The sequence below is a fragment of the Ictidomys tridecemlineatus genome, chromosome 8 (genome assembly GCF_052094955.1).
Source record: "Ictidomys tridecemlineatus isolate mIctTri1 chromosome 8, mIctTri1.hap1, whole genome shotgun sequence".
In the NCBI taxonomy this organism is placed as follows: domain Eukaryota; kingdom Metazoa; phylum Chordata; class Mammalia; order Rodentia; family Sciuridae; genus Ictidomys; species Ictidomys tridecemlineatus.
The window spans coordinates 152,229,299-152,247,749 of NC_135484.1; the positions used below are offsets into that span (position 1 = coordinate 152,229,299).

The 18,451-nt window shown below is 48.9% G+C and overlaps 1 long non-coding RNA gene across 3 annotated transcripts in view; it reads left to right on the top strand.

Moving 5' to 3' along the window:
• The window catches only part of LOC110598538 (uncharacterized), a 234,546-nt gene that overhangs the window by 170,497 nt on the left and 45,598 nt on the right, over positions 1 to 18,451 (top strand). For all 3 annotated transcript variants that reach the window (XR_002484390.3, XR_002484391.3, XR_013425489.1), the window contains exon 5: positions 1,954 to 2,053. This is a non-coding gene — a long non-coding RNA (uncharacterized LOC110598538). The remainder of the gene's footprint in view (positions 1 to 1,953; positions 2,054 to 18,451) is intronic.

Sequence of the window (18,451 nt, forward strand, 5' to 3'; positions counted from 1 at the left end):
CCGGAGTGATGGCTGTCAGGGAAGAGCCAGCCCTGGTTGGCCTCAGTTGGTTAATTTTCCTGTGTCCAGGTGCCTTTCTCTTGGCACGGTACTTCTCAGTACCTGTCGTCTCTGCTCTTTGCAGGTGTGAATCATGGTGATGTGTGCAGGACGGTGATTTACTGCCTTGCAGGGCATGCCTGGGTATGATTAAGGGATATAAGTGCACCACTCCAAGATTTACTTCCTTCCTGTTGCAGCAGGGTTACCTGAGGGAGTGAGTAATGGGATAATTTATAACACCACGAGCCTTCGTCAAGAGCCCACTAGTCAAAACAGGAAGATAAAATTTGGGTTTCAAATGGGAGAACACAACTCTTGATGCTGTCTGGACATACCTCTTAATTGCAAGCAGAAGAGTCTTCTGAATTTCCCTTTTTATTTTCTCCAGGAGATAGATATCTGTTGACAGGTTAGTGTCTCGGTCCTGGTCAAAGCCGGGGACACTGTGATGGCGTTTGTAGCTCTCCTCCTGCTCTTTGTTTCCTGAGATTCTTGGGTTGTTGGAAAACTTAGTGGCCTAATTATTGAACCAGAATTCTTTTTTTTTTAAAGTCAAAGAATTATTGTCATTTGGAGTGTGATGACAGATTCAGCAACATGTTTTGAGGGATGGAGTGTCCTTACCATACTGGCCTCTGATTCTCGGGCTCTTCCATTTACACAAACTTCAGTTTTGAGTAGATGCAGTTGGGGGGATGGATAAAGAGTTTGTTTTCTGGGCTGGGGTGTGGCTCAGGAATAGAGTATGTGCCTAGCATACACAAGACCCTGGTTCAGTCCCTAGCACCTCTCCCACCCTCACAAAAGACTCCAGACTTTCTTTCCTGTGTATTTAGGGGGAAGATATTTAGCTGGCCTTGGCGAGGGCAACATCTGGGGATTCTTTTCATAATGCAGAACCGCTCTAGGAGAGTTGCGTAGGGCATTTGAAAATGTTCAGGTGGTTTGTTTTGTTACCACTGGCTCTAGATATAGGCTTCCGTGCTTTATTTTTATACTTGGAAAAAATTCCAGATCTGGCATCCAGAAACAAAAATTACCCCACAGTTAAAAGGACATCACCACTTTGGAGCTGCTCATTATTTGGAGGTTTGGTTCATGGCATAGTGTCACGGGAGGGTCTTCTGACTCGTGGTGGTGAGAACATGAGATTCTTGCACATGGACTGCCATAAGCGATGTTTTTATGCTAAAAGTATTAATTTCACCTTTCACTTTGGAATGCCTTAGCAGTCCGCAGTCAACTTCTTCTATTAGAGGTTGTAAAGATAAAATGGGAACAGGTCCAAGCCCTTCCTTTCTCCCATCTGCCCTAGGTGACTAAGGCACTCCCATAAATAACCAGTGCCCTTTTGAACTGACCTTCAGGTTCACGAGATGTAAATATCAACGGCCTTGACGTTTATTTATTTATTTATTTTGGTATGTGCGCCCTTCGGGAGGCAGGATCTCTCGGGATAACAGAAAGCAGGTGGATGGGTGGGTAGACAGCCCTGGACTCTCCCTGATCCCATCATCCCAAGGGAAGCTGGCCAGAGCCCCGATTCAAGGAGAAAATGTCTCATCGGCAAAGTTCAAGTCTTTACGGTATATTTATAGCCAACTCTTTTAGGATTGAATGCTGTTAGTCAGGCCTTTGTAATAAGACTTAGGGCAAATAATAGGTGAAGCTCCCTCCCTTTTGCAGACATAGGCTCTACCACTGAGCTATACCCACTCCCTCTCCCTTTTGAAATTAAGGATCCTGTACTACTTCCAGGGAGCAGAGTTCTCAGGTTCAGATTCAACTCTGACCGCTTACTAGCAATGTGATCTTTGGCAAATTATTTTACCTCTCTGCCTCAATTTCCTCAACTGGAAATGAGGATGATAATAAGTTGTCTTTGATTGCCTTTTCTTTTTTGTTTTTCAGGAATTAAATAAGAGCTGTCCAGTTGTGGTGAGCCTCTGAGTAGAGATTTCTTGCATGTATACCTGACAAGCTGTACCCATGAGAATGATCTCCAACGCTGGTAAGAAACCTACAGCTTAAGAAAATCTTCTGTCGGAGGTTCACACTCTTGGAGTGGATGTTCAGCTACATGAAAATCATGTTCTGGATTAAAAAAAAAAACAGAAAGAAAACAAAATAGCACTGATTTTGCAAAAATGGTTTAACAATTTTATTTCGCTACTGGTTGTAATTTTTCTGGTTTTATGTGTGTACTAGAGCAGGGAATATTACTGTGTTCACTTCATTGTATTGTCAAGCGTTATTGGTGGTCTTAATTTATATATCCGTGGTGCTGCAGAACTACCCCCTGCAGAGATGATTATAGCACTTGAGGGGGTGGAATCGCTGCACTCGGTTTTGGGTGCTTTTCTCACTAAGAGGCATGGGCACCAGGAGATGGTACTTGCCCATCTGTCTGTCGAAGCATTTGTATGTATATTACCTGAGCACTTAGGCACACCACCGAGAGAGGGGATTGAAGACCGAGGGGGAAGGGGAAAATTTGAAAATAAATTAACATGATGGAAACAACAAGAGTCTCCTCGAGAGTAATACCCAAACTATTCTTGAAAGCAGACTTAATAGCCAGTAGCAAACCCATTCACTATTGTTTTTTAGAAACAAAATTCAATCCTCACAGTTGAGACTGAAGTGCGGATCTGGAGGGTTTCCAGGGAAGTCTAGCAACACCCTCTTCCAGGTCTCAAATTCACGGGGGAGGAATCCATTTTAGAGAGTGGCTTCTTGCATTGGTGGCGAGCTGTCAGTGTTGGACGGGTGGATCCTGAGACATTGACTGATTAAGTTCCTCCAGGCTGGGCCGTCACGCTGTGGCCCCCTCTGCTCTGAGCTTCCTTCCCAGGTTGTGTGTCCACACTGGAGACTTCACAGCGAGGAGTGGGAAAGCCAAGCAGCCCGCTTTGGCATCAGTGAGAACCTAATGAGAACCTGGGGAAAGAGGCTGGGTTCCATTGAAACATTATTTATTGATTACTTGTGTTTTATAGCACCTAATAAATTGTCCATTCCCTTAAAAACACCCTGTCTGCCCAATTTGCTTTTCCAATCACAAAAGATACAAAAATACCCGGCCTGACGCCATGGGATGATGTCGGGGCCCTTTACAGGTCGCCGGGCTCCTCGCCAGCTCTGTCCCCAGGTGCTTGTGAGCACTCACACTTTTCAGTTCCACTAGGGGTTGAGAGGTGGGTTCTCCCACCTGCAGTTGCCTTGATCTTTTTTCCAAAGGTGGACCCTGCACCCACACGGGAATGCTTCTCAGAGGTCACACCGGGTGCTGGGAGTGGGGTCAGCCCTTTTGGAGTCTGTGTTTTGCTCTGTATCTGAATCCCTGTGGGTTAATGACCTTGTGAGAATTTGGGTGGTCAAGGTCTTCAGAGCATAGCTTCATTTTATGGATGCAGAAACTTAGGCCCAGAAAAGCAGAGAGATTTGCTCAATATCATTCAGCTAACAAAGGCAGGGCAATGCATCCACGCCTTGGAATTGTAGCTTCCCCTCTCAGGCATACTGATAGATATCCTGTAGAGAGCTGGGGTGCACTGCAATTAGTGGGTTGCAGCAGGTTGATGGATAGATGAAAGAAAGAAGAAAGTAAACTTAGAACAAGAAATCGAGGCTTGGGATGGGGCTTGTTTGAGGTTGTATTAGAGAGATACCCTTTGGTCCGGAAGCAGGAATATTCTTTCTCTGATATAAGAGAAACGGAAGAGATTAAAAGCATGACAAAGATCAGATCCTTTTTAGTAGCTGTTTACTTTCTATTGAAACCAGGGAACAATGAATATTTATTCATCGTCAGGTAATTTAGGGTAATGGAGTGTGGACAGTTTTTGATCGTACCTTCGTGTCTCCTGTGGTCTGTGCTACCTTTTGTTTTGCTAAAAATGGGCTAAAAGAGAAAGCAAGTAAAGCACTTTGCAGATCTGATAACCTCAGAGATCTCGGGAGAAACCTCTGGCTCGCGTCCCAGGGTGAGATCACACAGTCTGGTATGAGCTGGATTTATGCTGGGGTGTCAACCCAAACGCAAGACATGCTGTCGCGATTCCCGAGCAGCCCTTGAGTGGGGGGAAGGAGCAGCCCGGGTCAGCTGGAGGCTTCCTGTTGCTGTGCAGAAGCACAGCCCGCCCATCCACGGCACATGCATCTTTTCCAGGTGGCAGTTCTAAATTCATGGAGAAACATGACTTTTCATGGTTACGGTATTAGGTATTAGGGGTTGGGCCTTATCTCTGCTCATTCATACTTTTGAATCCAGACATATTTGAACCTGTCTGAAGGTCTGGTGTTTTATGTTCCACAAGTTTCTTTTTTGTGACTGCCCAAGGACCTTTGGAAAGACCTCATTTTTATGGGATGACATAGTTGAGTTGGACAGGAGATATGCAAAAGGTAAGTAGCGGTCGCTTGTGCCTATGGAATCGAAACAAAAAGTGCCAGGGCTGCACCTGAAGTCCCAGTTGCTCAGGAGGCTGAGGTAGGAGGATCACTTGAACCCAGGAGTCCCAGACCAGCCTGGGCAATGTAGCCAGATGTATCTCAATGAATCAACAGAAAAACAATGAATCCATGCATGTGCATGCAGACACATATGCATGTGTATACGTCTGTGTCAACTGTATGTGTATGGAATTATGTTCACGATAGCAATTAGTGTTTTTGAGTGCTTACTGTGTGCTATGGATTGCTCTAAGAGCCTTCCCAGTCTTACAGCGTCTCTGTGGAGTTCATACTGTCAGCCCATTTTCTAGACAAGGAACCGAGGAACAGAGAAGTAAAAAGAGCCGAATACAGTCTCAGAGAGCTCACAAGGGGATTAGAAGGTTCATACTCCATGCACTGACCCGAAAAGCCAATGCCACTAGCAACCTGCATCTGTGAATGTCACACCTCCTAGTGCTTGCCTAAAGGAGTCCCCGGTCAAATGGAGCAGTGCCGACATAAACCAGGCTTTAATAGGTGTTAAGGCGGAGATGGATCCAGGGCAGCGGTTAGACAACTCCCTGGATGACTTTCCAGGTCAACTCCTCCTGGAGTCGTGTTGGAAACCCAAGAAGACTGCAGCGTATTAAGAATAAAAGCAAAAAGCTCAAGAGAACTGACTCACAGAGGAGGTGTGGCCTGTGGAGTCTGTAGGTGACGTCCTCAGGACTGCCTCGGGTGGGGTTGGTGGCACAGGAGAGTTGGTGGCAGCTGAGGAGAGTTCCATCTTGGTGTCTTGGCAGCTGATTGAACATCTTGGGGGCGTTAGCAGCTGGGACGTGCGTGCTCAGTGGCAGATGTCATTGGACGGGCCCAGGTAGGAGGAGAGGCAGAGGCAGAGGCCACGCCATGGCTGAGAAGCTGGCTCATGAGCTTTGTGTCCTCTCCCGGGAGTCTGTGGCATCCCGTCATGGTGGTGGAGAAGGAGCCTGCTCACTGTTAGGGACACAGAAGACGCCTAGCCACCTGATCTTGTACTGACGTTTGGCATGTTTCTGTGGGGACGTGAATTTCACGAGGTGTCCTTTAGCAGATGCGTGTCTGGCCTCAGCCCTCCTCTTTGTAAAATGGGGCTGGTCAATAGACTTGACTCGTTGGGCCCTTCTGACGTGTCAGCAGGCTAATAGAAATGAAGCGCTACCCGTAGTTCCTGCAGCCACCCTCTCAGGGCCAGCTCTGAGCACACTGATGGAGAAGAAATAACTGCTCTTGGGGATTGAGGTGAAGTCATTTCAGGCAGACGCCACTCTGCTAGAATCCAGGGCGAGGCTCTTGGCCTCACGGAGGTCTTGGCCTCGTGCCTGGCTGGAGAAATTAGACGGACCCAGTTGCAGACTTGATTCTTGATGTCTAACTCCTGTGCACTGCGCTGGTCCAGCTCCAGGGTCCCCCACTAGCTGCTTGTGTCCTCATTCTCTGGGGATAACCTAGAGATCCAGGTTAAGCCCTCTTCTGTCTTTATGCACCTGCAGAAGCCACCATCAGTTCAGGCCCCCTCCATCTGCCTGTCCCCCCTGCAGTGTCCCTCCTATTGCTGCCGGACCCTCCCTCCTTCTGTTGCCCACTGCATGGCCATGTCACCTTCTCCATGTCTCTGGGATGTTGGTTTATCTGTGTATTTTGTTACTGGGTTGTAAATTCTTTAGACATTTTTACAGATTTTCCTATCTCAGATTCTCTATAGCTGGGTGTATTGAATGAGCACTTTTCTAACTCTGCTGTAAGCTCTATGAGATGGTCTGTACCCGCTTTTCTGAACCTCAGTTTGCTGGCCTGTGCAATAGGTTACTTAATGTGCAGATAATGCTGTGGGTGGCGCACAGTAGGCCCTCACTAGATGTGGCTGTGATGAACCTGACCGTCAGGTACGCACATCGGTGCCAGCTAGCTATTTTGGTCATGTGAAGATAACAGCAGTAGTGACTTACAGGCTTCCTTCTTCCCGAGCCCTGACCTCCCTTATCTGTGAGCATACTCTTCTTCCACTTCTCTCAGACAGCTTCCCTGGGGCCATTTACCTCCCACGAAAAAGCCAATGTGTCCAGTCTCCAGGGCTGGATATTGATTCCATCTGGTCCAGAGAGAATATGCTAATCACCTTGGCTAAGTGCTTTTTGGTCAAAGGTGTAAAAGCCCGACTCCATTTGGGGAAAAAAAAAAAAGTTGAAATTTCTGTCTTAAAATTTGTGATTATGGAATTTACCTCTCGAAAGGCAGTCGTATCTCAAATTTAACGATAAGCCATTTGCAGTGGACTGAGCATAAATTTTTCATGGCCCGTTTGGTTGAAAGAAGTACAGCAAGGTCTAGGTTTTTGTAGCATGGTATTTAATTTTGTTACGTTCAATCTGATTGCCAAGAAAATAGTGCGAAATCCTTTTTCCTGGTATTTCAGTGGCTTGTTTCTGGTTCGTGTTTAAAGCTATCCATTTTCAAGAAGCAAAGATGGTTGTAAAGAACTGTACTTAAGATTGTCAGCTGCCTCAGTTTCTTCGTGAGTTGAGTATGACCCTGGCCACCTGCACACAGCTCTGGAGTGTTTACAGGATTGGCTCTGAGTCTGTAAAGTGCTTTGAATTTCTTGGATGAAAGGTCCCTGTGAGCACAGGTCTTAAGGAGGTATTATTCCTGGGCTTTCTTGACTGCCGCACGGCCTGTTTGGCAAGAACGCTAATGCACTTCTGAGTTTAGAGTTGTAAAGAGGTACATTCAGAAGCCTCAGGCTTCATCTTGTGAGGTTCCTGGGGCCTGTGCTGCTGCTTGCTCACCTCTAGCATGGATTCCGTCTGCCGCCGCGCAGGATCTGCAAGTGTGCACACGCAGGGCGACTGTTGAGACAGCCATCTCCTGCGCTGGAACAGCACAGATGCTAGGCAGAGGGTGGACCCTGAGTTACTGGACCCCTGGCTTCCCCTCTGGGAGCCTCCACGGTTGCTATAATTATGCCCCGGGGGAGAACGTGCCAGCACTTTGTACAAGGTCACCTTGAGGGAGGGATTTGCCTCCTCACCGATACCTACATTGTGAAGAGCTGGACTTGGGTTCTGGGTCTTCTGGTCCTCGGTCACGTCAGCTGGCCACCCTGAACCTTTCTTGGCCTTCCTCCCAGGCCACCATGCAGCTAAGGTTTGTATGGCCCAGGGAATGTGAACGAATACGCAAGTACTCTATACTTAAATGTTTGGAAGTTATTGATCAAACTAAAGAACTTCCCAAGAAATCATACTCAGAAGTTCTGCACTGACAGCCACCTTTTTAAAGGAACGTGAAGGCCAAATTTGAATTTTGGGGTTTCAGCCTCTCAGAGCCTGGCTGGAGGATGTGGGGAGAGACCCCATCCACCCCAGGGTGGAGACGGTGCCTGGGGGCGGGTGCCTTCTCAGGCCTGATGAGCCAGCTCAGGCTGTTGGGACAGGAACGCCAGTATCTGGCAGGAGACCTCGGGGCACTTTGGGTTCTGGCACCCATGTGCCTTTGGTCCTTGTAGCCCTTCCTATGTGGGCAAAATCAAGACAGGGTCGAGGTGTCTCTTGCCCAGGTCTTGGTGATATTGCAAACAGGGTTGGAGAAGTCATCATAAAAGGCGCAATTGTGCTTTTATAGATGGTTACTATCACATATATGAAAAGAAGTTTCCTTAACGGAAGGCTTCAGGTTGGCCTTAGTCACATCCACCTTCAGCAGGGGCCACGGGAGAGCATGTTCTGTGAAGAGGTCGATGCATTCTTTCCCTGTCTCTGGGTCTGGCCCAGTGTTCTGGTGTTGCACATTTAATTCATTAGTCCTGAAACACAAAGTCAGTCAACATGGATGCGCTACTTCTTTCCTACGCATTATTTGCGTTGTCCCAGGTATGTTGGGAGTCACAGTAAACAAACATGCAATTTCCTATCCTCATGGAGCTAACACTTCGGTAGAAGGAAACAGAAAATAAAAGGATAAATAAGCAAAGTAGTTCCATGAAGGTGGCTGTGTCTGCAGGCAGGGGCCAGACACTCTGCCCCGACAGAGACGAAAGTGGGAGAGTGTTCACAGAGCAGGAGGGCGGCTGTGCTGGGGGTGAGGCCTGGGGCTTTCTGTGGAGCACTGTTAAGATACTCAGGTAGTCATGGAGGAAGTTCTCCTGTTTGTTGGAACTGTGCCCCAGAATTTTCCTTCCACCCACCGAACGTTCATCCCATCTCTGCGGGACGTATAAAGACGTCTAAGGGAAGTGTGGTAGGGCATATGTGAAAGCCTTAGGTGTTCACTGTTCTCACTGCAGCCCTGCCCGCCTGGGTCCCTGACCTGAAGGGGCTCTGCCCTCTGCTCCCCTGCTCTTGCAGTGGGCGGGAGAGATCCTGCCCGAACCCTGTGCGTGTGCCCTGAAAGGGTGCTTTTCAGCACCCTGGAACGCTGCCCTTGGGGTTTAGCCTGCTTCTCTCCACGGGGACTCCTGCATCAAGTGGGCCGTCGTACAATTGTCTCAGCTCCCGGAAGGCTGCTGGGAAGAAGGCTGCTCGCCCCATCTGGATGTCAACTTGTTGTAGGATTTAACAAAGGAAAAGTCACCTCCTTCTTTTCCTCTCTTCCCTAGACTCAAATTGCCTTTTGGAAACCTCTGGTTAGGGTGAATGCCTGCTATCTGATCTGCTACACAAGGGCCTGGCTTCCTGGTTCAGGATGTGTAAACAGCACCCTGAAGGGATGAGCCTGCCTCCTGACGCCCAGGGGTGCCTGGGTCTTGGATTTCGACAATTAGAAATAAAATGAAACAGCTGTAAAGGGAAGGACAGCAAACTGTGGTCACCTTAGTTCTGACACAGTGGGACCTCTGGCTGTGGGTGAGGCGCTGGCCCGTGTGCACTGTGTAGTTTTGATAATGAATTCCCCACCGTGGTGTGTCCCTGTGAACACGGTCACTCCAGCCTTCAGGTAGATACAGGTGGATTTTTGCCACTGAGCTGCAAAGACGGCCGACTTCCGTGAGAGAAGAGACGCAGGAGGTGGGAGAGGACTGAGGAGAAAGAGGACTGGGCAACCCAATTTTGTGATTTTTGAAAAATAAAAATTGTGATTGTAAAAAACTTACAGCAGTGTGTGTTGGACCTTGTTTGTAAGGAGCTAGCCAGTCCTGCCAGCTGCTCAGCGGATCTGGCTCCGAGCTGGAAGAGGAGTGGGCTGTTTTTCTGAGCTCTAGCCGTTCTCCCAGGTTTCAAGTTCAGTGATTAAATAAAAATAAAAAGACTAATGAAGGGGAGCTGCCGTGTGTGTTTCTGAACCCTAGTTATCTATTATAATTCCTCGGGCTTTTTATTTTATTTTTATTTTTTCAAATCCCATTCCTGAATCCCGTCACTATTGTATTTGAGTTTATTCTAGTGTGGGCTTCGGATGTGTGCTTTTTATAAAATCTCTCCAAAGATTCTTCTGATTCACAGCAAGAATTGAGAACCACTTGTGGGCTATCAGGGACTCTAAAATGGGTAGGGTTGTACGAGTCTGCAAATTTAGGAACCCTGAAATATTCTGTCCCGAGAAAAGTGGTTATGTGCAGAAATTTAAAAACCATAACTTCAAGGTGTCCACGAACCACCTGTATTGAACAATCTTGGATTAACAAGTGCCTGATCCGAAAGCCCCCACTGTCTTTATGAACTTTTACTAACTGAATATGTTACGCCACACAGGACACAATTGCAGCGAATACTGATGTGTGTCTGGTAGGAAATTCCATTGAGGGTGGGAGGCCCAGGTATCTGTGTTGAAATAGGGGATTTTGAGGGTGGGGGCTCGGCCTTATTTACCAAGATTTGACCTTTCTGATAGGTGTCTTGACTTCGCAGGAATGCAGAGTTAGGGATCCTAAGATTTGCCACTGGGTAATATTTATTTAGTGATGTGAGAACCCTGAGCTTTAGTTGACTGCAAGTGTGATCATTAACAGGACCCAGGGACATGCTACCACAAATAATGGCACCTTTGTTATCACAGTGACTATTTTTTTTTTTCGCCTCACCAGTGGAACGGAGGGAAAAGTGGTATTTGTTATCACATCAGGCAGGGAATTTACAAACGATAAAGAGTTAGAGAGGCTGCATTCCTTCCAGGATCTGACTCCTCTGGTCACAAGTATCTTGCTCAGTGGAAAGATAAAAACACTTGACCGGGGCCATAAATTTGCTGTGTCTTCTCACCGAGGCCTTCGGAAGTCCTGAACAGCCTTGACCGCCCCCACTCCTGCTTTTATTGAAAGGATGCTTATTACGTGCTGAGAGTTTAAGGAGGGCTGAGGACAAACAGCAGAGACACCAGCACAGCTTCCCCAGGAGAGAAGGCTCAAGCGAATGCTTGCTGGTGTGGTGGCGGAAACTGCCAATCCCCTCTCGCCCCACAGTTCACACCAGAGCCTTGTGCGTAGAACAACACCTTAATCGGTTTGGCCAAGAGTAAGTATTAAAGGCCAACGATTAAAAAGAGCTCACGTTCCCCCATTTTTATGATTGATGACCACATTTCTGCTTTCCATCAACACCCTTGCTTCAGTTGCTGCTGGAGGTCGCCATTTGGCCTCCCCCTGGCCAGGATGGGGGGCCTCATGGTGGCGATGCAGGGGTTCTGAAGGGCTTCGATACTTTGGAAGTGCCTGCGTGTTCCTTGATGGCACCCTCTGGGATTTGCATTGGGTTTCTCCTGTGTATGTTCGGGACCAGCTTTTGAAATGGCAGAACCAGTTGGGCGGTTTGTCATGGCACTCTGCACTGTGGGATTGTTGTTCCCGCAGGTCATGAGCAAGGCTGCAGACCTGACGGGGAGGGTCCTGGGGGACTGGGCCTTCTCATCCCTGTCCTTAGCTTCCTGTGGCACTGGAGCTGACCTGAGACCGCCGGCTGGCATGACTCCATCATGGGGCTGGGGAGCACACTTTTCTTTTCTCAGTCGATCTGTACTAAACTATTTTTGCCTTTTCAGAACACAGAACTAGGAGACTGTTGGCCTGCTTTGCATACCCTATAGGTATGTCTGGCTGTTTCTGATGAGTGAGGTATTGTCCTCTGGTTACCTGCTTTGCAAGACAGGGTCTGTTGACACGATATGCATTTCAATCATCTTTATTACACCGCAGTCTGAAAACCCTTAGGGCAAGTCAGGAAAGTTCCCCACCCCACCACCTCTGAGTCCCTAAGACAGGCAAAGCAGACACCGGCAGTTCATATTTCTGTCTTTTTAGAGATTTCTCTAGTGATAATGAAAGGCCTCACCAAATAGTCAAACATTTCGTTTGAATTGCGCGGTAGGTGAGGGAGCCAAGTCCCCAGGTGTTGTTCCTCCTCTCTGAGTACATCAATCTTGCTGCCACAGAGGTGCCCCGGGACGGCTTTGAGGGACGAAAGAAGGAGGCACCGGAGCCCAGGTAGCCTAGGATTTGGGCCTCCTGCCCTCTGCTCCTCCCCATTCCTGATCCCTCGGGTTCTTGACAGGCCTTTGCTGTTGAAGGTTTGGCTAGAAAGTGCGCTGCTGATAATTTCAATTCAGAACGCTTAGCACATCGGTCTCCCTGGGTTCTGGCAGCAGCTGAACGCCAGCTTCTCTGTGGGCAGGGCCAGGGGCTGCTCGGGCTTTAGGTTGGCTCCTGAGCAGCTAAGGCTGGCAGGGTCCTCCCGCACTGTCCCCCCGCCCCCGCCTCAGTCCTCCTGCACTGTCCCCTCCACCTCAGTCCTCCCGCACTGTCCCCTTCACCTCAGTCCTCCCGCACTGTCCCCTCCACCTCAGTCCTCCAGCACTGTCCCCTCCACCTCAGTCCTCCCGCACTGTCCCCTCCACCTCAGTCCTCCCGCACTGTCCCCTCCACCTCAGTCCTCCCGCACTGTCCCCTCCACCTCAGTCCTCCCGCACTGTCCCCTCCACCTCAGTCCTCCCGCACTGTCCCCTCCACCTCAGTCCTCCCGCACTGTCCCCTCCACCTCAGTCCTCCAGCACTGTCCCCTCCACCTCAGTCCTCCAGCACTGTCCCCTCCACCTCAGTCCTCCCGCCCTTGGAAGAAAGTTGGCTGGACTTGGAGACCCTGACATTTGCCAGTGAGGAAACCATTTTTACTTGGATCACGTGGTATTTCCTGCTGTAGTTCTGACTTCTCATTTGCCTTCCCGTAGCTATCGAAATCATTTTCCCTTTCCGTATTTATTTCTTTATAAATGTACTGCATTCAGTTTTTGCATCATCTGGTTTAAGAAGTGCTAAGGGGCATATGGATATATTCCACCCTCCAAATAAAGCAGGGGAAGGGCCCAGGTCATGGGTGGGAATCAGGGTGGGTGTGTTGGGTTTCCGTGGAGCTCAAGTGTGAGGTGCATGCCACCTGTGGGCTCAGCTTCCCGGCTGTCGGAGGGGTGGCTGGTGAGCCAGATTCTCATTTCCCCTGGGAGGTGGGGTCCACTGTCGCGGTAGACGGTTGTCCACGATGGACTCTTTGAAGATCACTTTGGACTGTGTGTGCAAACTCATAGAAATAATAGAAACTTTACAGTTAATCGTTAAATCCACTTTCCCGTCAGTGCTTGCTAAGAAAGCGTTTCTTACAATCATCCTAAAAATACTTTTGCCATGTTTGATGTCTCCTGTCCCAGGGACTCGAATTCCTATAGACCACTGACTCCTAAACCTCGACTTCCCGTTGTCTTCCTGTCCTAGAATCCGCCTCCACGTTCCCATAGTTTTGCTGTGAGACTCCGGCGTGCTGAACTCCGAGGCCTTCAGAGCGAATCCGTCCCCTGCTTTACTCAGCCTTGTGTCCTCACGTCCTCTCCACCTTTAGGTCATCCAGGTGGAGGCTGCGATGACCGACTCCTGATTCCTCGGGCGGAGGGCACCCACCAGGAGTCTTTCCCACTTGCTCTGCTGAACGTCCCTGGAAGAAGCCCTCTCCGCTCCGTTTCCGGGCTTTCGTTTAGCTCCACCTCCGATTTCTATCTCCTCTTTCTTGCTGGATGACTGCAAGAGATCTGCCTGACTCTAGAGCTAGGATATTTGGGGGGATTTCTTATACTTCTCTCCCCTGCCTCAGAGCCTCTAGGAGGTTGGGGACCCTGGGCTTTCCTTTGTCCTCCTCCTGTGTTCAGGGTCGCTCCACATTCTGAGGGTGCAGCACGCTTCTCTGGCTTCTCTGGCTCCCTGACTGTGGGAATTGACTCTTTCTTCCCACTCAGAAGCCTGGCCAACGGGTCTCTGTCAATATACCGTTGTCTGGGGCCCCTTTGTCCCAGCAAACACGGTGAGCTGTAATAGTTTGTTTATGTCTGTGTCCCCCACTGGATCAGGTATTGCCCAAGAGCAATGACTGTATCGCGTCTGGCACCCAATAGACAGTCACTAAATATTTGTCGAGTGAGTGTCAATTGCAGATGGAGGCTGTGGTGCTGACACGGCTTCTTGATGTGGTCCCTGGTAAGAAGGCTTCGTATGTCTGTTAGTAGGCTCATACTGTTTACTTTTTCGCTTATTTTCCTTTTACCTTTAACATAGCTGCACTGCTACCTGTTGGAGATAAGCGTAGAAGTTAAAATTAGAAAATTCAGGAGGAACCCTGGCTTACATATCACAGCCAACTTCTCTGACAGTTTACAGAGTGTCTCCGCCCTGACCTCCGCTTATGAGGTCCAGCCTTACTGCCTCCAGACCAGAAAGTCTCCTCCCCGTCTCAAGTGTCTGAAAGGCACTCATGTTTTAGAAAAGGAGGGTCTTGCAACCCTGAAGTGTCTACACTTACCTAAGGGGAGTTGCAGCTGGGCCGACTGGTTGGGGCAGATAGCATCTCAGTCTGGATTTAACTATGTTTTACAGCACTGAGTCCTTCAGTCCATGTTTTTGCTAATGACAGATTGCAGGGGGAGGAAGAGAAAAATGAGGGTAAAGAGGCCCTATTAAAAACCAGTCATTTCTGATGACTTCTAAGCAGCGAGGCACCTGCCTAGCCAGAGCTTGCATTTCTAGAACCTGGTTCTCCGTGGTCGCACTGTGCTGTGCAGCATTGCTGGCTGCACAAGAGTGGGCAGACTCCGTTGAGTCTGCGATTTCCAGACAATTGGAGCCATTCCAGGCTTAATCCCAACGCATAGATAAGATTTCAAATATTAAGATAATACACATAGCTGGGTGAGGTGGCGCACGCCTGTCATCCCAGCGGCTTGGGAGGCTGAGGCAGGAGGATCGCGAGTTCAAAGCCAAGCCTTAGCAAAAGCGAGGCACCAAGCAACTCAGTGAGACCCTGTCTCTAAATAAAATACAAAATAGGGCTGGGGATGTGGGCCAGGGGGCGAGTGCCCCCAAATTCAATCCCTGGTATTCCCCCTCCCCAAAAATAGATAATACATAGAGTAAAGAAACTAGGTTAGGGATTTTCATGTTGATATTAAATCTCTAGCTGTTCCTGTAAATCACTGATCTTGTTCATGTTCTCCCGGTTTTACGTGTACTGTGTGTGTGTGTGTGTGTGTCTCCAGCTCAGGGCATCTTGCCACACCTTTGTGTGTCCATCACAGTCAGGGTACAGAGCTGTTCCCAGGCGAAGGGCCCTTTGTCCTGTCCTGTGATGGCCAGGCTGATCTCTTCCCCCACACCCTGACCTTGGCAACAACTCATCTGTTGGCCTTTCCTATAATCATGTCATTCCAAACAGGCTATACAAACGGAGTCACCCAGCATGTGACTTTTAAAGATTGTCTTTCTTCTCTGTGTAATTCCCTGGAGGGATCCGACTTGTGGGTTTCAATAATTTGTTCAGTTTTATTGCTGATTGATTTGCTGATCTCCCATTCTGTGAGAAGCTATTTTCCAGAGCAGCTGACTCGTGTCTGTCCCACCAGCCGGGGATGAGTGTCCAGTTTCTCCGCACTTTTGCCAGAATGAAGTTTTGCTGCTGTGTTTTATTCTCACCCTTCCGAGAGGGGGTGTGGTAATGTCTCCTTGTGGTTTCAGTTGCATTTCTCTGATGGTTGACGGTGCTGAGGATCTTTGCATGTGCTCATTTATTATCCGTGTAGCCTCTTTGCTAAAACGTCTCTCCCTGTCTTTTGCCATTTTTAAAAACTGGATTGTTTTTCTAGCTTTCTAAAATTTTTGTTTTTGCATCATATCTTTTCCAATCCTACATAAATATATTTGGAGTGATTTTCTATGGCTGTCGTATAATTGAATTGTGTCTGTCTGTGGAGCTGGGGATGGAACCCAGGGCCTCATGCATGCTGGACAGGCGCTCTTCCACAGAGCTACACTCCCCTACAAACTGTCTTTTGTCAATCCCATCCGACAGCCGCTGGCTTTTAGCTCTGTATCTAGGTGGTGTACGTGTAATATGATCATGATAGATTCTGTTTGAGATCCACCATTCCATCTCTTTTTTTCTTCTTCTTCTTTACTTTTGCTGCCGTACTTAGGTTCCTTTCTAGCATTGCGTACCAACTAGACGGCTGTGATTGTGACCTTCCTGTCTCTGTGTAGCGTTTGAGTGCTGCTCCGTAGAGTCCGACACACGGGGATTTTTAGCATCCACCTGTAGTTCTTAGTGCCTCCCTTCCTCGGGCACAGAGTCTTCACCCCTCACAGTCCCTCTGTGAGTCCTCCTCTGTGCCACGGCTGTCTTCATGGGACATTGACTGCAGAGGAGTCCCATCAGGCCCTTTCTGCTTCTGACCTTCACTCCCACTTTGAAGGGCTCAGGGGGATCACGGGTCTGCTTCAGTGGGCCAGATACTGCCCATCTCTCTGGCTCTTCCTTTGATGCGGTTAGTCAGGTTCCTTCTGGTATCAGCTTCCTCTGTCTGAAGAACTTCCTCTAGCAATCCTGCCGAAACAGAATTCTGCAATCCATTCTGAAAGTTTTCTTCCCCCACGATTGCCTTCATCCACCTTTATTCCTGACAGAGGATCTCATGGTGATAGATCTGGGGTGACTGGTCTTCAAGGGTGGGTTCTGGTTTGCTCTGGTCTCCAGGTTTGTACAAGAGGTCCGGGGTCCTTCTGATTACTTCCCTACACGGAACAAATCATTTCACACTAGCTGCTTTGAAAGGCATTTCTTGATGGTTTTAATTGTAAAATACACATTCAACGTGCCACTTCAGCATTTAGAATGAACAATTCAGTCGCATTGGTTGCACCTGTGGTATCATAAGCTGTCACCCTGTCCAGGGTTGCAACTCTTCGTTCCAAATTCGGTGTCCTTCATATTTAGCGGTTTGTTTGGGGTTCTCTGGGTTCACCCTGTTTAGGGTTTGCTCAGATTCTTCAAACTATATAGGTTCGTATCTTTGGCCAAACGGCCAACTTTTCCAGTGTTCTTTCTTCACATACGTTTTTAGCACACATTCTTCCTCCACTGCTTTGGGGACCTCATGGACATGAATGTTAGGTCTCTGGTTGTTGAGTCGCATGTCTCTGAAGCCTGGTTTTTTTGATTTCCCAACCTTCTCCTCTCTCTCGTTCGGGTTGGATTGAAGTCTGTTGATTTCTCTCCAAGTCCAGGGACTCTGTCCTCTGTCAGTCTTCATGCCGCTCTCGAGTCCATCCAGTGGATTTCAAATTTTGATCAGTGCCTTTTGCGTGTTAAGGTTTCCATTGGTTTCTTCTTCTTGTGGTTTAGATAGGAGGTGTCCCCCAAAAACTCCTATGTGAGACAATGCAAGAAACCAGAGGTGAAATGATGGGGTTAAGAGAGCCTTAATCTAACCAGTACATCAATCCCCTTGAATGGATGAACTGGGGGTGGCCCTGGGCAGGGAGGGGGTGGCTGGAGGAGATGGGTCATGGGGGCCCGCCTTTGGGTCTGTCTTGCTCCTGGTGAGCAGAGCTTCCTGGTTACGGTACCCTTAGCTCCTCCAGCACCACGCCCTTCCACCATGGTGCTCTGCCTCCCCGTGGGCCAGAGCCATGCAGTCAGCCACCTATGGACTGAGACCTCTGAAACCTCTTCTCATTGTTCTTGTCAGGCCTTTTGGTCACAGTGACAAAAAAGGAAAAAAAAAGCACTCTGTATTTTCTGTTTCCTTGCTAATACTTTTAATTTAAACATTTGTTTCAAGAATGCTCACGATTTGTAACGTGTAAGTGCATTTCAGGGTCGAGGCCGAGTCTTTGAATGTCTCCCCATAACCTCAGCCTCCGCGCCATGTTGGAGCGTCTGTGGAGCCTCTTCCTGTGGGAGCTGAAGTTCTCGTGGCTCTCTGTGTGCAGTAATCTTGGGAACTTTCCTGGGGACGCTGAAGATCGCGTTAGGAGGCCGAGTCGTGAGGAACCTGTTGGAGGCGTGGATTCTTTTCTCTTTCTGTTTTAAGGCAGGCCTTCGACGGGGTTGGGTTCAGGCTGCAATTTCTAACCTACCCGCAGGGGTGCTTTCAATTTCAGCTTAATTTTCAAAGTCCTTGGGCTCTTGACTCTGTTCTGGGTGGACTCCCCACTTAGGTCAGTCAGGGACCTCTTTGGGGTCGGTCTGTCCTCATGCCTCGGGGGGCATGGTGTGCAATGGCAGCTTCACCCACGCCTTATGGTTTGGTCATGACCTCTGCAACTCATAAACAATGTTATGGACCACTTTCCTGTGGACACGCTCCCTGATGCTCTTGGTTCCCTGGGGCTCTCCACGTTGGTCCTCCGGGTTCTGCTGTGCATGTCCTTATCTGAGCCTCTGCTGGACCCTAGGGACAGGATGACAGAGGGGACCAAAGCAGAGGAGGTTGGCCTCCTGGGTCCTCCAGCAGCTGGGGAGCAGCTTCCCCTCCATGAACATATCATTACGGTCTCTGCTCTTGCTGCCCTGGGACTGTGTGGGGTCCAGGGCACAAGAGCTGACCCCAAGACCAAGCCAGGGATCCGGACTCGTCCTGCTATGGGCCCTTCGTTGGTGGCATGAGCCAGCACTAGAGCTCCCGTCACTGCTGT